Source organism: Ambystoma mexicanum, chromosome 6p (genome assembly GCF_040938575.1).
Source record: "Ambystoma mexicanum isolate Mex_15411 chromosome 6p, UKY_AmexF1_1, whole genome shotgun sequence".
NCBI classification, from domain to species: Eukaryota; Metazoa; Chordata; class Amphibia; order Caudata; family Ambystomatidae; genus Ambystoma; species Ambystoma mexicanum.
In genome coordinates, this window is record NC_090935.1 from 217,838,324 (window position 1) to 217,864,569 (window position 26,246).

The following is a 26,246-nucleotide window of genomic DNA, read 5'->3' on the forward strand; positions in this document are numbered from 1 at the left end:
TCATTTTTGCCTTTTGCTTCTGAGTGCTGTACGCTGTCTTGGGGGTGATGTGCATTCAAGAAGCTCATCAAGAATGGACATGATGTGGTTAAATATCATCTTCCTAGTAGTGAGGAAGGCTTCTTTTTTTTGGACAGCTTTCAGAGGGCCCAGAAAAGAAGCAGGGTGGCATGTTAGATGGGCCTCACTGCTGTCCAAGTGGGAGAGATCTGAGGCTATGAGCACAATTCTGAAATCAGCAGTGGGGTGATGGGTTATATTTTCGGCAAGACCTGTGACCATTTTGCTGCTACCTCACTGGGCTCTCACAGGCATGGGCCCCCCCCCTTTTCCCCTCCAGACTATCTGGATCCCCCCCCTGCTCCACCAAGCGGCATTAGCTCAACGGAAAAAACACTGGGAGATAGTTAATGTTGTGATGTTCATATGTTAAATGTTTTATTCTGAAATGCTCATTATCCACGAATTACGGACATACCTGGTGTCCTGTAAATGTACTAAATAATAAATGCCAATAAACAAATTTGAAAATAAAATATTTTCTGATGGAGGCAGAGCGTGTACCAGGTTGTGTGGGTACTCTTAGCAATGTGGCTCTTACATGAAAAGACGCAGCCAAAGATCAACCTGAGCAATTTAGCTTGAGGGCTCAGTTCCGTGTCACAGATGGCCTCAAGTACACAGCACTTCCCACAGACAGTTCTAGGGTTTTCAATTGATTTGTAGAAACAGGTTCTAAGGGCCATCCCTCTCTATCTCGTCTATGAATGGGTCCAAGGTGAAGATGATATTTGCCCTTTGGAGGGTTTCCACCTCCTTATCGAACCTGGGCAGCAGGTAAGCCTTGAAATTTGTGAATCTCATTGAGCAGCCTCACATCAACGCACATTCTCCATGAAAGAAATCTGGCTTGGGACCAGGGCAATTGGCAAAGACCACTCACAGGATGGCCATACAAGCGTTACTCCAAGTGAAAGGATTTCAGATATCTGGTAGCATAGTCCAGGATCACCAATATATATTTGTTTCCAGTTCAAGTGGTCTTGAAAAATCCATGACCCCAAAGAAGGGTTGCAATGGGTCTCGGGATATGTCATCTGAAGATGTCTTTTGGCAAATTGGGCAGGTTCCACATATGCTTTTATTCTGTATAAAACGGGCAAGTGGAACTTGCTGAGGAGGAACCTTTGGGTGTTCTCTAGGCTCACGTGCCCATTTGGCAGGTTGAAATGGACCAGTTCCAGTACTGCCTCCCTAAACTATGCCAGCACCAACATTTGGTAATAGTTAGTTCCTTCCCCTTAGGGTTGACATCTACTAGGTATAGGAGTCCTCTCCTGTCGGTAAAAAGGCAGTGCCTTTAGGGTTTGTCTCTCTGCTTCAGACAGTATGTTCTTGCAGGCTTTTTCTAGAAGCACATCTGTCATCTGTTTTTCAGCAAATTCTACTGAAGCTGGCCCTGGTGTTTCGCACCTTGATACACTTGTGTATAGGCGCCTTATAAATGCCATATCATAGGTAGGGCTTCCCCTCCCTGCGCCTCAATCAGTTTCCCTGACTCATAGTCAGTCATTCAGTCTTTTGTAGCACTCTGACTTCTTCGATCGCTGGTATTAAGATCTTATCCATATCAGCTAAGCTATTGGTTCGACAGGCTTGATAATATAATATATATGAATGTCCATGTGGAAGAGGACCAATTTTACTTCACCTCAGTAGTCCCCAGTCAATATAACTCCAGCTCCCACTTCTTTGGAATGTTTATGGACCACTACAGACTTTGAAGCAATTCTCCCATATGTTCTTTCTGGTATCTCCAGCTTCAGGAAGGACAGACAAGGGCCTTGACCCAGGGTGGAAATATTACTTCTTTGTCCACATATAGGTCACACTTGGCACCCCTGGGAGTTGCAATAGTCAATCTTACTATCCTCAACATTCCCTTATCTGTGGTCGACCTCTCTATCAGTGTCTGCGAGATCCCATGATGACCCCATATGTCACAGAAGGCATCGAGAACACACTAACTCACAGAGACAGTTTAAAAAGTTTTTATTTGATTTGTAAACATGGACTCAAAGGGATGGTCTCTCTCTCTCTCTCTCTCTCTCTCTCTCTCTTATATATAGGGATGGGCAATTACACCCAAAACCTTAGCATTCCTGAGCACCAGACTAGTCACTAGAGATTGGCAATCCTTTTTATTTAGATGCTGTCTAGCTCAATGTGATGGCCTAATGGGAATCACCTAATCTATCAGGTCTCCCACAGAGAACAATTTAGGGATGCCTACTCAAAGACTTCCCAATGTGATGAAACTCACAGTTTCTGCTTTACAAACACTGAAGTCATATTCTATCTTATCATTCCACACTGCATGTTCCTCTCCCTTTAATTCTTTCTCACTCTACCTTTTTACTCCTACTCTCTTCCTGCCTAACCAGAACGTGTCTCACCCACTAGTGCCTTTTGATCTGTCATCCTGGTGGCCAAGACACGGCCATCGTTTTTGGATCCAGTTCATGGAGGATCATGTGACTGAGGGACTCCAGGGAGTGGGAGTGGGACACTGGATGGTGAAACGTGCTATCCCCTTCTTTGTAGCACCTTTACTCCATCCTATCAGGTAGGACATTTAGGAACTCTACCTCCCCTCTTTTACAACATGAACACTATGAGAGAAAACAGACTAACACCCAAGCAGTATAACTGGCATGTCCCAATACAATGGTCAGTCGAGGTCAGGCAATTACTGACTATCACAAACACCTGACTTCTATAAAGCTTCTTTTTGGAGCAGCACACCAAGAAGTACACTGTGCAAGCCTGCTCGCAGAATAATTCATGGAATTTACTGCGCAAAGTAACCATATTTGCAAGTCACATCCGGACCACCCTAACATGCCCACACACAAAGCATAAACAGCCAGAATAGCTACCTTTGCGTGCTCTGCCAGGCACAAATATACAGACACTTCAAACAGTGCATGGGATCCCCGCAAGCAGGCCTGCATCTCACGGACCCTGTGCAGAGTCCTCCGTAACTGTTGCTGGCACCCCAACAACATGCGTATGAAAAATCATAACTCGGTCTAAACTCAGAAAATCTGCGTGCGACCCCCCGTAAACCGTTCCTGCAGCCGGCTACACTGCGTACGCACACCCCTAAGTTACATCGGAACCCCGGTTGCATAAACGCACCCTTATATCCAACATGCAAACCCACCTCTGCACTGTGAATCCTATGTGCAAGTGTCTTTACGCCTGCCTTCGGGTAGCGTAGTGATCAAGGTATTTGTATCGCCATTTCTTTGCCGAGAGGCTGGGCAGATGTTTCCATGAATATGTGTTGTTTGGCGCAAATGTGGGAATGTACTTCCCATTTTCTGTGTGCCGCCTCCTTTACAGCCCTCTGTGCAAGCTATGTCCACCCTCTGCTATGTGTCTCGCACAAGTCGCTCGACGGCTCGCACACATGTTCCGGGCATCCATGAACGCCACGTAAGTTCCAAGAAAGTCCTGCACAGTCGGTTCCATGACTCAATGAACGCGTATTTGCACGCAGTTTGGCACACAAGTCCCCTATTTCCCATGCAAATAATTCCATGAATCAGGGCCTTTATGTCTGTCATGCCTCACAGGGTCGGGGCGCATACTCAATTTTTACGTCTCTCCTGGTCACACCCTTATGTTCCCCTTCTTATGTCTCTCTATTCAGTTCTTTTGGCTACTCCTTTCCCTCCAGCCCCTCCCACATTCTCACCACTGTCGCCCTGCATCCTCCTTCTCTTTCCCCAAGATGTCTCTATCCTTCCTTCGACAATCTACCTCCGCCCTCCGATGCTACCTCCTTCTCCACACTACTGCTCCATCCTAGACAACACTACTCCCTCCTCGACACTACTATTTTCTCCTCCAATCTACTAATCCCTTCTCCACTCTATTACTCCCTCTCCTCTCCACACTACTACTTCTACACCAGCCCACATTCTTCTCAGTCACTCTCCTTTCACTCCCTTAAAACACTTCCGACTCACCATCTGCATTCCTTTTAATTTTCTCACTCACAACACATTAGCCTTTCTTCTAAATGCCTTCACATTCCAGTCCACTGTAATTCCTCCTGTTGGTCTTCTGGTCTGCCACATCCTCTTCCTCTGACCTCACCTTTTGCCATTGGACTTTTGGTCCTAACCAATCTGGTTCTGTCCTCCATGCCTGGGAGGTGTTGCAATGGTCACTGTTTACAGAAGGATGCATCAGCTGTGTCCCCTTTTTCCGCATGGGTCCACCATTTTGCACAATGGCTGCCTGCATTGGTGAGTGTCCTATTCATGTTAGTAGGCCATATTATGGTGAATTCAGAGGTACGTTTTGGGGAACTGGTAGTAGCAAGCTGCTCCGTGGCACAGTGTTACGAGTTTCTCTGAGTGAGGGGGCTTCATCACTGCTGCTTGAGTGTGCCGTGTACTGTCAATATTTTATGGTGATCAGTGTGCGTTGCTGCTGTGCATATTCTCTCTCCCCCCCCTCTCTTTCTCTCCCTCTCTCTCTCTCGCTCTCCGTTTGCCGATAAGCTTTCTCTTGTGGCCCAGAGCACTCTGCCAACTGGAATGCTTGGTCTGGGTGCTCTGATGGGCTACGTCCTTGCATTTGGTCCGCTCGACTTCCTGGGGTGTGTGGTTGGCTGCAATAATAGAAATACAATTGGAAATAATTTGTTCTCAAAGATATGGAGTGATATAAAGTGGTATCATTCAGATACAAACAAGCACTTGGGGAGGGTACAGAAACCGGGCCCCCCCTCAATTGCCAATGTGCCTTACTGGGGTAGGATTGGCTTGGCTTCCACCCTGCTAGGCCTCCAACCCCAGGCCGAGAGGGATTCCCATGTTCTTGTGACAAAGCCAGACTGCTGACCTTGTCACTGCATCTTTATTTATTAACGTTTGTTGTGTTTGGAAAGATAACTGTCCCCTTGCTCCCTAGAAAAAGCAAATGGTGAACCGCCTATCTAAAAGAGGATAGAAAGACTATACAACATCTCAGTGAGTGTCATATAATTCCATTCCTATTAAAAATAGGTTCATCCAGAACCCTGAAATAGAACACTGATTTTTAAATGTCTACCCGACTTGAATGTTTATTCTTCAGCACCAAAAACATTACTGTATACTAACATGGCAGTTTTATGGGTTATTTTTCGTTTTTATATGTGTTTTCAGATGTTGATCTTTAATAATTTTGTGTTACTTTCTGAAAGAGGGAAGTAAATGAAAAACACAAAACAAACATTCTTTTCAAAGTTCCCCTGTGTCATGCCACCAACATAAAACGCTCAGAATTTTCAAATGCACTCTCTCTCAGTGGTGCTTGTCAAAATGATGCTGTATACATTACTGCCTCATGCACCAATTCACCGCAGCTGAAAATGCGTCTGCACACTAAGCACAATGTCCAATCTGCAGGCCAATGTTGTCCATGGCACTGCCCTCCAGCACATTGATCCTTTCTCCCACACACCCTAGAATGGCACCTGGGATTGGCCTGGCCCTTTTGTGGGTAGGTGCATCCCATAACGGCATGATCAGTACTCACTCACCACATTTCTTTTGTTGTGATGACAGAGTCACCATTACCCTGAGCCCTCCTGAAAGTTCCCTGCCGCAGCCCTACCATTGTCACTGGTATGGGCTTGTGGTGGGTGGATCTTGTCATGCACATCCTGGTGCCAAAACCCAGGAGTTTCAGGAGGGATGTGATCCCTTGTGAATGGGTGGCAGAGATCATCTTCCCTCCTAATGGTCTTTGACCCTGGGCACAAGGTGAATGCCACATATTCAGCCTCTGCTGCTGAAACCCTGTCAGGCCCTTTAATGTAATCGCAGATCCAAGCAGATCTTGACAAAGGGCCTGCTGTCTTCCTGCCCCTTCTGTGCTTTCAGAGGAACATTGTGGCCTGATTTGTACCTTCACTGAGTTTGTACCTCCTACAGACCCCTGCAGTGCTGGCTCTCTTCCTGACGCTTTCAGTACTGTCTGGGCCACTGGCTTAGGTTCCTCCTCTGCATCTGTGTCATCACCATTCCCCTTATCACCCCATTACCATCCTCATCACTAACAATCTCACATATAGGAGGCAGTTTGTCTGTCAGCCTCAGCCCAAGAATATTCATCAACTCCACCTCTTCAGATTCTAAAAATGGAGAAGAGATACAAATGCACACGTGCATCCAGCTCACTGTACTCCTTCTGCACAGACAGCAACCCATCTGATTTGCAGGCATCCCTTCCCATATTCCTCAACATAAAAGAAGGTTCTCCTAAAAAAACAAAAATACATGTTTTTGGCTCTAAAATAAAGTTAACATAAAAGAAGGTTCTCCTAAAAAAACAAAAATACATGTTTTTGTCTCTAAAATAAAATTAAGGTTTCTCAAATCAAATATCAAAGGTTTCACCAAAAAAAGAAACTGATTTCCTAATGAAACTAAATTCAAAAGTAAGAAAAAAATAAGGAATTTCCCAGCTTAAGCAACACAGTTTTCAAATTCAAATAACAACACAAAAGGAAACGATTTTCAAATAAATACAAACAATGGTTCCCAAATAAACTGCCATAGTGACTGGCTCATAAATGATTTACAGGTTAAAACAAAAGAATTTCAAATGCACTGAGTCTCCAGGGAAAAAAGAAATCCTGCTTAGCCCTTCAGAAATATTTCTTTCTCCCACTCAAGGTGTGGGTCGGCCCTGCCTCATCTTCCTGCTGCCAAACTCAGCACACAAAGGAAACAGAAGCAAGAATGAGTCAACAAATATTTCGTAATAATAATTAAAGTTTTGCAATTACTGAGAATAGATTTATAGAAACGCAAAGTGTTTCATTGCACGATACAGAAAATCAGTGCACAACAGACGAAAGAAAGCCTTGAAATGGCTACCAGGTGTGAGACATCAAAGAGTGTCTCGCCCGCTAGTCCTCCAGGACTTGTCATCCAGTTGGCCAGTACACGGCCATCGCTTTTGGATCCAGTTCCTGGGGGTGGACCAGTGTGGGAGGATCACCAGGGTGAGGAGTCTTTGGGGATTGGGGGTGAGACACCCAATAGCGAGAAATTATATTCGTCCCTTTCCGTACACATTATCCCTCCTACTTCATCGTATTCTCCGATGTCCCAACTCCCCCGCCCCTTTTTTTACAAAAACACTGGGTCGAGGAAGAGGGCGACTGAGAGTAACAATGCTAACTCTTACATATCGCATTGGACATGTCTCGCTAATTGGGTCAGGCAAAGTTAGGCACTTGACTCTTGTGCATACATCTGATGCCAATTAGCTTTCCTCACATGGATAAAAGGCGGAACATACAGACACACTCGGAGGAAGGTGGAACACAAGTAAGAGCGGAGCTCTGGGGCGAATGCAAACCTACTGTAGCAGAGTAATGGACCAAGGGTTGAGAGCCACATGTGGAGAACCCCAGGAGTTCCCTGCAGGTGGTTGTTGCCTCCAAAATGCAGCGAAAGACACGTGGAGAAGGCCAAAGCCCAAACAAGAAGGCTGCATTATGTTTCAAGGACGCCAGAGACCCTCCCGGATGAACGGCAGAGTTGGGGAGGCGAAGCCAACCCTGTGATTCTAACCTTGACTTGCAAACTGGAAGACAGTAAAGACAAGAAAGAAACACGCACAGCCGGTGAGTTGGCACACGACATGAGAGACCAGTGTGTGCTAAAGAAAGATTGAAGTGGCAACATTATATTGCACAATTGAAGGCTGCACACATGTGGGTGAGACGCGAAGAAAGGCAGACCTGCGAATGAACCTTGAAGTAACAATAGCTGTAAAGTCAGGGATACTAAGTAATGGAGTGGGCACGCTGGAAGCGGTGAGGCCTCCGGGGGTTTGTGGCCCTTCATCAGGCTGTGTCACTGGGCTGATGTCCCCCTGTGTCTCGATGGTGACCCCGCCAGGAGGTGTAGCCTCTGTGTCTGACACTGCAGCTACAAGAGTGGGTGCAGTTGGCTTTGAGGTACTCCTGGTGGCCTGTGGTGTTGGTGCAGGGTCTGTGGTGCCCCCGGCAGACTTGGCCTTGCTGGGTTGAGGGGTTCACGGTGGTCCAGGCACCTAGGTGTGGCCTATGTGCCCCTTTGTGGGGGGTGGAGGTGGCTGACCATAAGGGCCTGGATGCGCCACTTCTCGATGGGAGTTCCCCCTCGTCCTCCTCCAGTGCTTCTGGTGATGCTTGAGTGCCTGTAGGGGACATAGGAAATGTTATCAGGTATGCTTCTTTGACTTGTGTTGGCATGCAAGACACATTTGCTCTGGTACAGAGTGGCACCCCACACAATTGGAGAGAGGGTCATGGTTGGTCAGGGGACATTGCATGTGGGCAGAGTATTGTGGGGATCGTTACACCCATGTCAGTGTGACACATGGCCAGTTGACATTTGGCCTGTGTTTGGGAAGGGAAGGGTGTCCATGCTGTGGCAGTTGATGTATGGCATGTATGCTTCTGGTCCTTTCTATCCTCACACCCTCCCCGTGTGGAGCACACCTTGTGGGAGTGGGTGTGGTGGCTTCGTTTATGGCACTGCCATGGCTCTATGGGGCACTGCTGAGCAGCCAGCGGAGTTGTGCTGTGGTGTTCAGTGATTGGCTAGCTGTGCCCATGGCGTTGTAGGGGGACATGTACGTCCATGGGGCTCGTCTGCTTTTCCAGCATGGGGCGGGCCAACTGTGCCTGCAACATGTTGGTGTGACTGGTGCACAGTGTTGTGGTTACTGATGTACCACAATCCCACTGGCACAGGGTTCACCAGCAAGGGTGTGGTGTGCAGGGCACTTGGATTAGTCATTTGGCACCCCTTCACACTGCTGTAACACTCAGGGGTGCACTTGGTGCCCTGCCCCCAGCTGCTGTGGAGGTTGACTGATGTGGCACCCTGTCACTTCACCCTGATTGGCCTGCCCAGCTTCTGGATCTGCTGACATGTGTCCCTATCCACTACAGCGTCTTGTGCTAGCCTGAAATGTGTGCATGGTCTTTTGCTATGTGGTGGAAGGTTTCACTCACCTCCTGCCTCCTGGCTGCTGGCACACGCCTCTGCACCTCTGACTCCCTCAAGGCCCTTCATATCAAGGACAGTGCTGCACTTTTCTTCCCAGGACGTCAAGACCAGTGGCTGGACAGTTCCACCTCCTGTTGCCAGAGACTCCTGGGGATGTTGGGACAGAAGTCCCTGCACCTTGACCCTGAAGTCGTTCCACTGCTTTCTGCAGTCCTCGGTATCACAGGGAATGGTGGACACCACAGTCAGTTTCTGGCTGATGGCATGCCAGATGGCAGTCCTATGCTGGCCTGAAGTTTTCCTCTGCCTCCTGCCGTACAGTTTGTCACAGCGGGCCACAATCTCATCAGTGAGGACCACGAGTACTTCCTCACTGAATTTGGGTTTGTATAGATGATTTTCAGGCACCTTGATTCGGGTCCTCTCCTGTGACATGTTTGCTGTCTTTCAGGTCCGGATGGCTGCAGCAGGTTGGTGATTCTGGTTGGATTGAGTTCTTAAAGATGGCTGGCACCATGCTTCCCATTCCGGCGGTGATGCCATTTCCACTGGCCCTAATAGCGCCAGGGACAGCGGCAGTAGCGCTATTAGCGTCGATATTTCGTCGGTGAGCTTTATTTCGGCACAGTTTCCGCCAGGCGGTATTAGATTTACTGCTGGAGTGGGGAGTGTCTACACCCCAGGTTGTGAAGCAGCGCTAATAGCGCTGCATGACCGGTAATTGCACCGAACTTACACCGGACTCGCAATGAGGCCATAAGTCTTATAATCTCAGTCAGGGCTTTGCAATCATTGCTTCTTTTCTGGGGCCTATACCATTAAGCCTCGATGGGCCTGATTTACAAAGCCTTATTCAATGGAGTTTTCAAATTCAATTAGCTTGTAAATGAGGCCCCAAATGTGCAGCTATAAACATATGCCCTTTCCATGTCACGTTTTAAGGCCTTTTAACAGTATGGGGAATATAATATAATGTAATGCACATGTATGTCTTGCACAGTGCCCCTCTGCTATTTTGGTGGCCTCATTGTGCATCACTCTGCAAGAAAGGAGGAGGGGTGATGGTGAAATAAAGAGGTAGGCAGATGTGGAATCTCAAGTTCTGCTGAGTGCAGGTGTCAAATACCTGATTCCCGAGCGCCTGCATGGTTCTCTGTGGTTTGTGGCAGTGACACTTAGACTTAGTACTCCAGATAAAACACATACCCATAGGGGAGGGAGGCAAAGAACTAAAGATAGGAGGTGCAGCGTTGATGCACAAAGGTTAATGTGGCATTAATAACAAAAAATCATGTGTGCAAGGGGATCTGTGTGTCTAGTGTACCGTGGAAGGAGATACATAGGTGAGTTTGTTACGAGTTGGGAAGGACATTTGGGATCAATGAAGACTATTGACATTGGCATTTAATGCTAAACTGAACTGTTTGAGTTCACATCTGTTGTTGACCAGACTGTGGCACTGTCTGCTGTGTTGCTGTCTGTCAGAAAGTGGAGTTATACATTTCCTAGTCACTTATTATGGCAAGAGCAGGAGAGACTAACCCTGAGGCATTGTGCACAGGTGTAAGGCATGTGTTTGTGAGAGTAATCCAAAGGGATCCAGTCTCTATTTTACCTGGGCTTGTGAGACTGATGTCCTGGTCCTTCCTTGATCCAGAAGGTCTTTTGGATTTAGGTCTGTGATGCTTGCTTAAATTGGTAAACATCTGAAGTGGCAGAGTTTGTATGTCCATTTGTCTCTTGTCCTCCGGTGGGCCTTTTGGTCCGAGTCTATGATTGATGGCTCTTGGTTGAGACTGATCTGGTGTGCTTCACGTTGGCTCAGCCTATAAAAGGGTCCCTCTAATATATGACTGTGTGTCTTGCAGCTGGCCAGGTTGTGAGCAATTGTCTCAGCACTAGGCGGTCTTACATTGTGCACAGGCACTTTGGGATTGAGTTCCAAAGCTTGGTGGGCAGAAATAAGAAGGAAGATTCTCTGGATTTTTCTGGTTGACACTTGGCGCTGCTACTAAGGCTTCATGGCTGGAATGATGCTTTCTGGTGGGCACTTGGCGCTGCTACTAAGGCTTTGTTGCTGGATTGATGCCTTCTGGTGGGCACTTGGTGCTGCTACTAAGGCTTTGTTGCTGGATTGATGCCTTCTGGTGGGCACTTGGCGCTGCTACTAAGGCTTTGTTACTAGATTGATGCCTTCTGGTGGGCACTTGGCACTGCTGCTAAGGCTTCATGGCTGGATTGATGCCTTCTGGTGGGCACTTGGCACTGCTGCTAAGGCTTCATCGCTGGATTGATGCCTTCTGGTGGGCACTTGGCGCTGCTGCTAAGGCTTCATGGCTGGATTGATGCCTTCTGGTGGGCACTTGGCGCTGCTACTAAGGCTTTGTTGCTGGATTGATGCCTTCTGGTGGGCACTTGGCACTGCTACTAAGGCTTCATGGCTGGATTGATGCCTTCTGGTGGGCACTTGGCGCTGCTACCAAGGCTTCATGGATGGATTGATGCCTTATTGTGGGCACTTGGCGCTGCTACTATAGCTTCATGGCTGGATTGATGCCTTCTGGTGGGCACTTGGCGCTGCTACTAAGGCTTCATTGCTGGATTGATGCCTTCTGGTGGGCACTTGGCACTGCTACTAAGGCTTTGTTGCTGGATTGATGCCTTCTGGTGGGCCTGTAGTTCAGTAAATGGGTTTTGAGCCTTTCTTTTCCCTTGACTTGGAAGACAGAGAAAGGGAATTGGAGACTGTCCTCAGTACATGAATGCTGACCGATCTATAAACATTTGTAATATTGCCTACAGAAAATGGTAGCATAATGCCTGTGTAACCAGTGATTTCAACGAATAAAAAACAGAATCACTTTTTTAATCACCAATAATAAAGAAAACATATCTCATTTTTGTTTAAAACGTATATGATTGGGGTAAAGGGTTAAAATGGGTGGATAGGGGTTTGGGGTGGGTTTAAAAGCATAGTTAAACAGGGGGTGGGGCAGACCCCCCAAAAACTTTTATTTTTTAATGTTCTTTATTCATTATAAAAGTTCAGTTATTGAAGCATTCTCTGTAATTTTATTTGTTATAATCACATGTAACCAATGCCTGTCGTAAACACAGATTACACTGAGCACCAACCACTGTCCTTAATCAGGCATTTACATTAGGAGATTTATCATCTAGTATAGATATTTAGTGCACTTTCCCAAAAAGGCGAGCTATGGTTAGTGTGATAAGGCGTCCCTCTCTACCATGTGTTCCTGTAGGCCTTGTTTCAGTAACTGATGGGTGATGTTTAATTTCTTTCTATCAGAGTTTGCACTTCAAACCTTTTCTCCAACACAATCATGTGTATGTAACATTGATTATAATTGTTGCCTATGGAGGATTTTACTCATTTTCAGCTATTAGCTTCCCAATGTCTTCATTGTCGTACACCACGTAGTTATAGGGGGTCATTCCGAGTATGGAGGTAACCATGCCGCTATTAGCGGCATGGCTACCCCCATACCGGGTACCGGGTACCGGGTTCGGGTTCGGGTTCCTTGAATGAGGAATTACCGGGCCATTCCGACCTTGGAGGGCCTGGTAATTCCTCATCCATAGGGCTCAATTGGAATGGGGAGGGAGCTAACAACAGGCCCGTTAATAACGGCCCGTTGTTAGCATCCTGATCTGCTCACAGGACCCGATAAGGACACCTGATTTTACCAGGCGTCCTTAGCGGGTCCCACGAGCAGAACTCGTAATGAAGCGGTAAGGGGTTCACGGCTCCGGCACCTTTACCGGTACCATTAACCCTTTACCGCCAGGGTCGGAATGACCCCCATAGTGTCTAGAGCTTGCGCTGGTATGTTTATAAGCTAATGAGCAGATGCAAAACAAACAACAAGGAGTGTTCCTTTCTCCCTCTGGCCCCAGTGGAAACCTTTCCCTTAGCACACCACTTGGCTGTCGCCTACTCGATAGACACTACAGGGCCTTCTTCCCTTAAGAGCACAAAGAAATGCACCCACACATCTTTAATAAGGCATCCCACCTTTAACCGTCACAGATATTTCGGCAATAAATATTGTGATATTGACTGCAGAAATCCACGAGCTGATAAAGAAAATAACCAGTACAATCTTTATGATGCCACGGCAATATACAAAACAAACACAGATAACTGACAGCCAGCTCGTAAAACAATGTTTGGATGAAAGCAAGACATAGAATCCTAACTGCATACACATCAATGTCATATTTAATGACAAGTTCCTCCAATCATTCTCTGAACCTTAACCTTCTTTGCCAACTCACTTTACCATGGAAAAAGTCAATTTCCTATTTATGTGGCTTTCCTCATTTTTAGATGTGCCTTTAGTTTTGGACATTGGGGGGCACTCAAAGCAGGCCAGGACGTGTGCTATAGGACATTGAAGGCAGTGGCATACAACAGATGATGGGACAATTGTAAATCCTGAAACGCACAGCATTCTGGGGAAGCAGTAGGCCCCTTGTCAGTGTTAGGATTAATGAGAAAAATCTGAAATAGAGTTTCTAAATCCCCTTCCTGCGTTCAGTCATCCTTGCAGTGAGGTGGTCTGACAGCAGTGTGTTCCCATTCCCTCATATGCACCACTGTGCATCCGGAAACAATGGAGGAAGACTCACAGAGGAACCAATCACAATATTTCAGCTGACAGTGGAACTGGGGGGACTTCAGGTTGATTCCCCATTACGAGGAGCAGGGGTGGACTGGCGTTCGGGGAACTCCGGAGAGTTCCCAGTAGGCCTCTGCATCCAGGGCAGGGTGGACTACCATATAGCGAACTCCGGAGATTTCCCAGTCGGCCTCTGCACCCAGGGCAGGGTGGACTACCATATAGCGAACTCCGGAGAGTTCCCAGTAGGCCTCTGCACCCAGGGCAGGGTGGACTACCATATAGGGAACTCCGGAGATTTCCCAGTCGGCCTCTGCACCCAGGGCAGGGTGGACTACCATATAACGAACTCCGGAGAGTTCCCAGTAGGCCTCTGCACCCAGGGCAGGGTGGACTACCATATAGGGAACTCCGGAGATTTCCCAGTCGGCCTCTGCACCTAGGGCAGGGTGGACTACCATATAGCGAACTCCGGAGATTTCCCAGACGGCCTCTGCACCGTGTGCAAGGTGGACTACCATATAGGGAACTCCGGAGATTTCCCAGTCGGCCTCTGCACCTAGGGCAGGGTGGACTACCATATAGCGAACTCCGGAGAGTTCCCAGTAGGCCTCTGCACCCAGGGCAGGGTGGACTACCATATAGGGAACTCCGGAGATTTCCCAGTCGGCCTCTGCACCCAGGGCAGGGGTGGACTACCATATAGGGAACTCCGGAGATTTCCCAGACGGCCTCTGCACCGTGTGCAAGGTGGACTACCATATAGGGAACTCCGGAGATTTCCCAGTCGGCCTCTGCCCCTAGGGCAGGGTGGACTACCATATAGCGAACTCCGGAGAGTTCCCAGTAGGCCTCTGCACCCAGGGCAGGGTGGACTACCATATAGGGAACTCCGGAGATTTCCCAGTCGGCCTCTGCACCTAGGGCAGGGTGGACTACCATATAGCGAACTCCGGAGATTTCCCAGTCGGCCTCTGCACCCAGGGCAGGGTGGACTACCATATAGCGAACTCCAGAGATTTCCCAGTCGGTCTCTGCACCCTGTGCCGACGTGGACAAGCATATAGGGAACTCTGGAGATTTCCCAGTGGGCCTCTGCACCCTTGGCAGGGGTGGACTGCCGCATAGGCAACTCTCGAGAGTTCTCAGTAGGCCTCTGCACACTCGGCAGGGGTGGACTGGCATATAGGGAACTACGTACATTTCCCGGTAGGCCTCTGCACACTGGGAAGGGGTGGACTGGCGAATAACGAACTCTGGAGATTTCCCGATAGGCCTCTGCACCCTGTGCTCGGGTGGACTACCATATAGGGAACTCCAGAGTTCCCAGTCGGACTCTGCACCGTGCGCAGGCATGGACAGGTGTATAGGGAACTCTGGAGATTTCCTGGTAGGCCTCTGCACACTGGACAGTGGTGGGCTGGCGTATAGGCAACTTGGAGAATAGCTGGTAGGCCTCTGCACCCAGTGCAGGTGTGGACTGGCGTATAGGGAGCTCTGGATATTTCCTGGTAGGCCTCTGCACTCTGTGCCAGGCATTGACTGGCGTATAGAGAACTCTGGAGAGTTCCCGTTAGGCCTCTCTACCGTGGGCAGAGGTGGACTGACCTATAGGGAACTCTGGAGATTTCCCAGTAGGTCTCTGTACACTCAGCAAGGGTGGACTGGCGCATAGGGAACTCTGTAAATTTCCTGATAGGCCTCTGCACCTTGGGCTGGGGTGAACTAGTATATAGGGAACTCCAGAGATTTCCCAGTCGGCCTCTGCAACCTGCGCAGGCATGGACAGGCCTATAGGGAACTCCGGAGATGTCCTGGTAGGTCTCTGCACCCTGGGAAGGGGTGGACTTGCATATAGGCAACTCTGGAGACTACCCAGTAGGCCTTTGCACCCTGCACATGCATGAATTGGCGTATAGGGAGCTCTGAACATTTCCTGGTAGGCCTGTGCACCGTGCGCCTATTTTGTGTGGTAAGCTAATTGATTTCCAAGTTTTCGCACACTAAAAGGAAAAGACTTGCTGAAAATGTGTACTATGGGGCCACTTTAAAAATGATGTCCTTGGGCTCTTGCGGCTCCCAGTCCAACCCTGGCGAGCAGCATGAGTCACTTGGTGGTGCTTTTCACGGAGACAGGTTTGTAGTTTGAGTTCCCTTTATATGAGTTCAAGTAGAGAGAGGGAGTACTGCAGTTACCTCACTCACCTCCAAAGGAAAGACTATTTGCAGTGCATGGCATATGAGAACAGGTATCTGTTAGGAAGTGAGTTGGAGGGCTTCTGTACCCTCCGCCCTGCTCTCCTATGCTCCTTTTGCCCAGGGAAGCCCTACACTGGCAGAGAGGAATGTCAAGCAGTCCCGCTTCTCAGCTCTTCCGCCTTTAGGGATGCCATGATCTTCTGCCGCTGCGGATGGGATGGAGCGAGTAGCGCTGAGTCTCTGCACCGAGCAGATCCTGCTCCTGCTATTTATGGCACTACATGTTCTGTACAGCAGATTTCCTGTCTGTGTCACACCTCTCAGAAGGCTCACCAGGAAGACTGCATGATCATGACAGTTACACTGCGAGTAGTATTGTGACTGGTCCATCTGTGAGTCTTCCCTCAATGTTTCCCTATGCTGCATGGTGAATATGAGGGGATGGGGATACTATTTATTTATTTATTAAGAATTCTTATACCATCGCACCTCATGCCAGAAGGCCTCAGGGAGCGCACACCAAATAAACTAAGAAACAGTACAAATAGGTTAAAGCAATGCAAAGAAGAGAGACCAGTAACGGAACTCATAGGTCAGTAGGGGAGAACTCCATGATCAGATGACAAGTTTTGACTCTTCTCTTTCCTTTCCAACCCACTTCTCTAACATTTCCTGCACCTGTTGTTTCCAGCGCTATAATATGCACAAAACCACTCACGTTCTATCTTTTCATGCAACTAAGCTTCTTCTTTCGTCCTTCATTTTTTCACCAACCTATCAGCTTACTCAAATGTCGTTCTCTATATAACTCAGCCATGAAACATCTTTTTCATCTGTCTACATGATTTTTATTATTTTTTTTTTTTTAATGTGATACAGTTTTTTAAAAACAAAAACTTTACACATAAGTCAAAAAAGAAATTTTTGAATTATTAAACAGCAATTTTTAAACAGCAATTCATCATTAAAATGAAGAAAAGAAAAAAAAAAACATTTAAAATCATGTTCATTCATTCTTATTAAAAAATGTCACAGGTTATAGTCAGAAGTCAACTTTCGTGCAGTTTCATGTGATAGCATGTAAAGGCTCATTTATTATTATTATTTATTGATGCAAAGAGAGTAAGCTAGCTTTCAAATTTCTAGTATTCCCTTAACTGTATACCATACTCTATATAAGGCCAAATGTAGGCTAGGATTCAAAGTGTTAATACATGCTATCCAGAAGTCTTTGGACTTAATATGGTCGAGATTGTGTACGTATCTGCTATAATGTTTTATGTAAATTAATCCCAATCTAGGGCATAGTGTGAGAACGTGTCTTGCAGTTTCAGGTAAGTCTTTATTCTTACATACCCTGCAAAAACGCTCTGTTTTAGAAATGGCCCGTTCGGGGCCCAACACCGCTAGGACTGGTAGATGGTTGATACGTAGGAGTAATAGGAAGCGTCTTAAATTAGCCGAGGGGCAAAGGTTGAGATATCCTTGTGCTCTCCTGAAGGTATATAAAACATGAGTTATAAATCCGTAACTGGGAAGACTCGCAAGATGGCTAAAATTGTCTTGCCAGTCCCAAATTTTAAGTCGTTCTACCATTTGGGACTTTAGATTTATAAAATTGTCCTCCCAGTTAGGGGTCCATTCTATCGCCTTAAATAGAGCATTCATTTCTCTCACAAAACGGGCCTGCTTATTCCTGTCGATTTCTTCTTTCACGGTTATCAAAAGGGGATTAATCGGGTTAGTATGCATCTTAATATAGACCTCGGCTCTTTTCTTCAAGATCAGAGCTTTTAGAGAGGGTAAACCTAGCTCTAATCTTAGTATCGCCATGGGTATTCCCGGTGGCAATCCCAACAGCTTTCGCCAAAAACGTCCTTCCAGTTTCTGCAGCCAGTCCAAATTAAGGTTAACTAGGGCTTCCAGTCCATAGATTACCGTGGGTATCAGGCACTGGATATAAAGTTGGCGAGCTGCCCACATGGAATATCCACTCTTCTTACGAGTGAACTGATATATCATAGAGGTAAGTTGCGCTGCTTTTGCTTTGCGGGCTTGTACACATGATTGGGAATTACCCTTAGAGTCGAATTCAACTCCCAGATATTTATAGCTATGGGTATATTGAATTTCCTGACCTCTTATAGTCATTCTGGGGCGGCTCACTTTGCCTTGACTATATAGGATCAACTCTGTTTTCGTTTGATTAATTGTGAGTTCATTCTCCTCCGCATACTCCCAAAGTCGCTCGGCCGAGCGTAGGATGCCACTAAATGTGTGGTCAAAAATAACCACATCATCTGCGTACGCCAGAATTAAGCAGTGTTGGGAGCCAACTTTGGGAGGGCAGTTACTCACCTCTCTGATACATTTTGGAATATCGGAGACAAACAAATTGTATAGCATGGGTGCAGTGACACAGCCTTGTTTCACCCCTCTTGTTTGCTCTATCACCCTAGTTGTAGATCCACTTCCGTCAAGCCTCAACTGGACTGTGGTGTTATGGTGTAAGAGTTGCAGATAATGGAGCAAGCCTTCAGGGCACGCCAGGCCCCTAAATTTCCTCCATAGCTTCTCTCTATTAACCATGTCAAAAGCTGCCTTAAAATATATATATAAGGCATACAGTGGCGGATTATTAGGGAGTAGAGCTTTATCTCTAAGGCTGTTCATGATGAGAAGATTGTGAGTGGTAGAGTAACCAAATCTGAATCCGCTTTGAAAGCGGTCCAGAATCCCTTCCGTTTCAGTCCAAAATTGTAATTTCTCTAACAGTAAGGAGGCAAATAATTTACCAGAGCAATCTAACATAGATAGTAAACGGTAATTGGCAGGATCAGATCTATTGCCTTTCTTAAAAATAGGCACTAAAATTGCTCTTTGCCAGGACTCAGGTATTACTCCCTCTTTTAAGACTTTTTCAAAGAGGATTTTCAAAAGGTTAGCCCAGAAAACTGGGTTACTCTTCATAAGTAAATTAGAGAGACCGTTAGGCCCCGGGGCTCGGGAGGATTTAAGTTTAGTAATCTTACCTATCAGGTCTTCTAGGGAAATAGGAAACGGCTTTGGAACTAAAGAGATGGTTGGAAGAGTCCCGGGGTTAACTGCTGTCATACCATTACGCGTTTCCAAAAAATTAACCCATTCCTCCGCATCAATCGGGTTTATTTGGGGAGTTACCCTGCTTCCCCTAGCTTCTCCTAGAAGTGCCCAGATGTTCCGGGGATTTCTCGAGCAAATAGTCTTCACAGTTTTTTGCCAGTTTGCCAATTTTTTCGATCTGTTCCAGTGTTTTAACCATGTCCTATACCTATTTTTTATCTTTCTGATCTTAGTATGTATATCCATAATTAGATGGGAGTGGGCTCTGATTCTACGTATCTCCCCTCTCAGAGTACGCTTAGCATCACGAATTGTTTTGTCATAAACCTCAATCGAGCCCTGTTCTCTAATAACAAGTAATGATTTTTTTGTAGCATACTTACCCGTAAAATTATAAATCCACCCTTCGAGTTGTTCTATTGAGAGGTTAACAAACATAGTGTGATAATCAGCATCCCATTCACCACAATCTTGACAAGCTTTAGCTATATTTTTCTCAGACCATATTAATCGTGAACCAGCATGATTAACCAACACACTTCCTATAGCTATTGTAGAAGGAGATACCGGATCACATTTCAGACTTAAACTCAGGCCTCTATGATCACTCCAGTCATTGTCTATTATTTCCATGTCATTAACCAGGGAAGCCACCTCCGGGCTAATGAAACAGTAATCAAGAGTGCGGCGAGCAGTACCTGCTTTCCAAGTATAATGTCCCGGGCGGTCGCTCATAGTTCGACCGTTTAGGCATTCCAAGTCCCAGCTCTTCATAAAACACAACCACTTCTCCCCTTCTTTATCGCTATAATTCTGAAGCATGATGGGATAAGGGTGTAAATATTTGTTATTAGATGTACCACCATCCCCTTTGATGGCGCAATTTAAATCTCCAGCAATAACAAAAAAATTATTTTGGTGTTCATTCGTCCACTTAGTGAGTAAATCGTGTAGTCTATCTTGTATTTGATGACTCATTGATGCATCGTATGGATTATAAACATTGACCAGCAAGAGTTTCGTCTGACTATTTTTTTTGATCGGTATAATCACCTCCACCGCATTAATATTATCCTCATGATCGTTAGTAATTTCACTAGATGCTATAGTTTTACTTACACCGACCAGCAACCCCCCAAAAGGTCTTCCCTTTTGGCCTTTTTTGGCAAAAGTGTGGTACAATTTATACCCATCTATTATAATTGGGGCAGTTAGCCAAGTTTCCTGCAGCAGAAAAAAGGTATAGTTCATAATGAAAGGTAACGAGCCATTAGTTGCGGTAATATGTTTGAAACCCCTGGTATTCCAGGATAGTAATGAGCAAGTTCAGGGTTGATTTATAACCGTGGGCAAGGCCTCTGCGAGCCATTTTAGAGTGTTCTGGATGTCACTCATTTGGACTTTGGTCCCAGCAAGAGGAGGTGGTTTAGTTTTATTGTCAGTTTTAGTAGACTCGGGAGCTTCTTTGATCAGAGGGTCTGCATCGTCAGGATTCACATCTACCCCCAATCCTACTTGCGCTAAGTTGACTTTATGCTTAGGACCAGCTGAGCTGAGGCCAGGACCGTACAATGCAGTGCTGTAACATTAGGATTAGTGGTACATAAAGGCTCAACAAATGAGAAATCCTCAGATCTAATAACTCTTAGTTGAGGTATTAGGTGAAGTTTCTCGAGCATGCCTGTCCGAGGAAGCCATTTACCACGGCATTGCTGATTCAGATTCTTCACAATGCAAATCCTATTTCCTTCTCTATTCTCTTCCTTTGCTAGAGCCGGTGTATCTCTATCAGTTTCCATGCTTTCAAATGTGCTATTAGGATTATTCCTTTGAGGGGTGGAAAACTGATTGTCAATAGAATGATTTCCTGTAAGAATAGAGTCTTGGCTAGCATTGCTCACTGCGGAAATTTCTTTGGATTTTTCCGTCAATATCCAGCTGGTGAGTGTACCCGGACCTTTATTTCGGTTTTTCTTTCTTTTAAGAGCCCTTTTTCTAGCCTTTTTAAATTTCTGTTGTGGAATTGCTGTATTTGGTAGTGGAGAGGCCACCTCTACCGGAACATTTCTTAAGGCTGCTCTTTTCGCCATTCTACGCTGTTTCTTAGTCAGGCGAGCATTTCCTTCGTTTGTCGGGTGTTCGTTCCCCTCGACGTTAATTGGGCTAGAGGGAATCTGAGGCTCCTTTACCTCTACATGACCTACTTCATGATCTAAGTCTGGAACGGGGAGATTCAACTGTAGAATTGTATTCACGTGTATTCTACCGCATAGTTTTAGGAGAATTTTTAGGGCAAATTGGAGAGAGGATAAGGACGCCTGTATCTCAGTAATAGCTGCAGAGTTTGACTGTGAAAGTTCACTAGGTTGGTCGGCCTTACTTTGCTCTAGCTCCTCTAAGTCGATCAGTAGATTTGGTGATTCAGACAGTCGCCCAGAACATAAAGATCTCTGAGGGGGATTGGCAGGTTGTAGCACTTGAGCCTCCACTGTTATACTTGCAGCTTTCTTGGCAGTCCCCATCTCGATAATCCCTAATTCTCCTGAATTAGGAAGAGGGGCCATAGATTTTTGTATGGACAGGCATAAATCCAATAACGAATTATTGTCAATATCGTCAAAGGATGTAGCATCCAGTGGTCGGCTTGCGTTCTGTTCAGCTGGAAGTATCACCTCCGTATGTTCGTCGATGCATTCAGGCAAGTTTTTTTTTTTATTAAATAGCTCAGGAATGGTGCCTTTAACGTTAGCTGGCGATTTCAAACTGTCCCCACCACTTGGATTGATAGTAGGTGTATAGGGATGATTTGTTCTGCCTTTCCGTAAATTGTAGGGCGCTTTTGCCCCGCGTGCTTTAGGCGGCATTTAGGCTCCGAGGAATAGCGAGGGAGAAAGTAAAAGTAGTGAGTCAAGAGAGCCAATCTTTAACAGTGGCAAGTCGTTCAGCAGTAGATGCGTATAATTCAGGTTAGAGGGTCTATGTAGAAGGTTATTAGTTCCTAGTAAGGCTCGAAGGAGATTGTAATCTTCCACAGACTCCCCAGGACTATGCCGGTAGATGATACTTAATTGTGCGGTTAGGCTTACCTTATTCTTCACGTTCTGCAGTGAGGCTTAGTGGCTGATGCACCCACGCGCCAAACAGCCGCACAACAGCCAGTGGGCTTTACTCGGCCGGGCTTAACGCCGCAAGGGTGGCTCTCGGCTCAATATGAGTCCCAAAGATGTCACGTGTTCAGTCACGTGGCGTCGCTCGGCTCCGCCTCCTCCAGGAAGCCCGAGGTCTCAGCAAGAGCTGCGTTCAGCTCGCAGTGCTGAGGGGGTGAGTTTCACCAGGATTTACTTCCTTACTCCAGCACGATCCTTCAGCATACAATTAGACACCTGATTTTCCTTTCCCCTCTATGTGTTTCTTGGCTGCCTTGATTCGTGCCTTCTATTGCATTTCCTAAGCATGGTCTTTCAGGGTATTCAAGGACTTGCCCCACTTTCTCTCTCCTTCTGGGTTTTCCCTTTTGTACCCTCTCTTCTCCTCCGCTCTCCAACCCACTTTCTTCTTACAGTTCCTAAACTCTTCTGCCCAGTCTCAAATCTCTCTTTTGGCTCCTAAACTCTGGAACGCTCTTCCTCTTCTTCTCGTTTATCAATTATTTTAGTTACTTGTTTTACATGGATCCTTTACTATTTAAGTGCCTTATTATGGAACATATTTCAAATGTTTAAACTATTCATGGATTGTTTCACGGTCATCTTGCAGACTATTGATTTGTATTTTGGATCTGAATAAAACAAAACTTTATAAAATAAAAATAAAAAATCTCATTGTTCATCACAAACTTTACTGTTGTTCTTCTGTGCTGTGCTTTAGCGAAAGAACTGTACACATGGCAATAAACTACAAATACAAAAATGCATAGGATTTTATGGCAATACCTCGGATATGTTGTGAGTCCATAGAACTTGTATGTCAATCCGTGGCAATGTAGTGAGTCTTGCACGTTGTATAGCGACACTGGGCAATTGCTTGAGTACTGGTTAACGTTGTGAAAATCTCTGGCAATAATGTGAGCAACTGAATGTTTGACGGCAACACCCGACAGGGTGTCAGACAGTGGCCATTTTATGAAAACACCCATGCTTGGACATTTGATGCAAATATGTGGCAATGATATGAATGCCAGTTCTACCTTATCTGGCCTAGAGGCCATTTTGCCACATTTTAACATAGCATCTATATATGAGCCCCCCATAGCCTTCATCTCCCTTCTTGTTGCCTTGCCTTTCCCCCTCCTGCAACCTCTATTTTACCACATCTTACAAAATGTCAGTCAGATGGGGCCGGGGGGATACCATCATGGCATTCGATGGCCTTCCTTGTCAATGGTCTATTTGAACCGGTGCATGTAATGACAATCTATGCATTTTTTGAGCGCAATTCCCGCCAATCCCGTGAGCACCTGGGGCACATGATGTCAATGCCTGGTCGTATTATATGAGAAGCAAGTAGTTTGATAGAAATCCCTGGAGGTGAGTTTATGGCCTTTTGATGACCATCCCTCGCAATGGCATTGGTTCCTCAGTATTTCATGCAATCAATAGTAATTGCCTGAGGCCTGCCCATATGATACCCATCCATAACAATGCTGCGAGTACCTGGGCATGCACCTGTCCATTTGATAACAATCCATGTAAAGGTTCAAGTATCTGTACATTTTCTCACAATCTCGGACAAAGGTGTGAGTACATGAGCATGTAACGCAACACCTGCCATTTGTTGGCATTCCCTGGCAATGGGTAAAGTTTTCTGGTCATTTCACTGCAGTCGATGGAAATGACGTGATTACCTAAGAATATCATGACCATTGTTGTGAGCACGTATTCATTTTGATTGCATTCTCTGGCAATCACGTGTGTTCCCATCTATTGGCACAATAATTGCCAGCCGAGTGAGCACCTGATCCTTTGATTGAAGTTCCTGGCAATGGAGTGAGTGCGTGAGCACGTGCTGGCAATCCTTGCTATGGTGTGAGCCTCCAGGAAGTGACATGAAACCCATGACAAAGCTGTGAGCACATGGATTGCAAAAGGTGGACAGTACCCAGATTCCTGAGGGTAATCGTTGGCAAATGGACATAGATCTTCTACGATGGCAAACCCTACTATAAAATGTTAGTAGACACCGATATAATTCCAGTACATGACAGAAGACCGCAGTACCTGTGCACATGGTGAATGCCCATAAAATGCCTATACAATATTTAGGCAAAAGTTAAGGCTAACACTTTTGTCATTTTGGCAATAAGCCCTGAGACGGCCGGCCATTACCGCCTAAGTTAATGGGCCACCGGCTCTGGGTTTATTGCCATAAGTATTCCGGCGTTTAAACCCCCCGGATAGTAATGGTGTTGTTTTTTTTCATTCAGCGTTTGTATGTGCCATTGGAAAGGCAGCCGCTGCAGTACGTGTCAGTTCTGGAAAGACTATAACGTGCATACTGCTTCATTACTATGGCTGACCAAAGCCCCATTTTGGGCCAAGTTGATCCGTAGTAATGAATTGGGAGATAATGTAATGAGATGCCGTGATATATATATGCAAGCGGACTATGTGACAAAAGGACTGGATGACGTTCGGGAGTGAGCGCATTTAATTTGGGAAGCTTCGGCGTGCTGGCCTGGCCTCACAGGTTATGCAGGTTCTTTGCAGGAAATGGCGCGAGATGGCGGCGAGTGAGCAAGGTAGGAGACCCGGAGCGAGGTGCACGTCGATGTGTAAAAGGGTTTACACTGTGGTAAGGAACGCAATCGAGCTAATCCACATTCAGTGTTTCCCATAGCATCGGCGCGCTGGGTACTAATGCTTGTTCATGTGATTGTCTGGATATTTTAGGTTGAGGTCAGATTTGCTATCATAGTCTATGTTTGCTCTTTTAGTGGTATTTCACAAAGTGTATATTTTCCTGTTTCCTCACCTAGACATGAATTTATTTATCTCGTAACTGCCGAGAAATCAGTTTAAACTAGATCTCACACCCCTTATACCTAAGTGGGACTGGCCTTGAATTTATCAATTCAGAAAATCCTTCTTCACCCTCATGAATTACCCGCTAAACCGTGGCCCGCTTGCAGTTATGGTTTGGTGCAAATCCACACCCTTATTCTGCCCCTCTAATCAACGTATCAGCGCAAAGGTTATTGTATAATACCCAGATTGAAGTTGGTTGTTAAATTAGAGCCCAGAATTTGAAATGTAGTTTTCCATGGTATCTTACAAGCCCATATGTAGCAGCACATCAGTGGTCCAAAAATACCTGAACAGGAAGTGCATAAAAAAAGTGTATTTGCAGACTTGTGAACAGGTCCGGCCTTAGGGGAGGGGCGAGCCGGGCGACTGCCCGAGGCTCCATGCCTCCCAGGGCGCCATTATCCCCCGCCACACCAGCTCGGGGAAGTCTTTCAAGGGCTCCCCCGAGCTGGTGTAGAGGGAGAAGGCGTGGCAGGCAGGCGTATTCAATGACAATCGGGTGCTGAGCACCCCATTTTCACCAAATGCGCCCTTCTGCCGCGGCGCCTTCAACAACAAAGGGCGCCATTAGATCCCCCACCACGCCAGTTCGGGGCAGTCCTTCAAGGGTACCCCTGAGCTGGCATAGTGTCAGAAGGTGTGTCAGGCGCCTCATTAATATTAAATGAGCCTGCGGCGGCACAGCTCATCTAACAACAACAGGGTGCTTATTCAAATAATTACCTCCTCGCCGGAGCGAGGTCGTGTAAAAATAAATAAATAAATACATAAATGTGGAACTTCCTGGCCCCGCCCCCTTTTGACCAGGGTGCGCAGAGGAAGGGTTCACCAATTCGCCCAGGGCACTGGGACCCCAAAGGCCGGCCCTGCTTGTGAAGTACAATTAAAATAAATACAAATAAGCCAATGTTATATAGTGCACAATCTCTTTGCTGTGAAAATTGATTTTGTAAATACCATGTTTAATATAATTAGTTGACAGTGAAGAATGATGGATGGAAAAGCTGTCACTTAATCATAAGGCTGGTGAGCCTGCTAGGCAGCCCCCCAATCCTTTTTCAGCCTGCTCTGCCTTTACAAATGGGGAGAAATCATATGCAAATGAACCTTGCCCCAACTCCAAGAAGGACAGGCCCAGTGCAAGGTGCTAGTCACATCGATTCAGGACCACAAGCAGCCTCCGAAATGTTGCCTGCTGTTTTCTT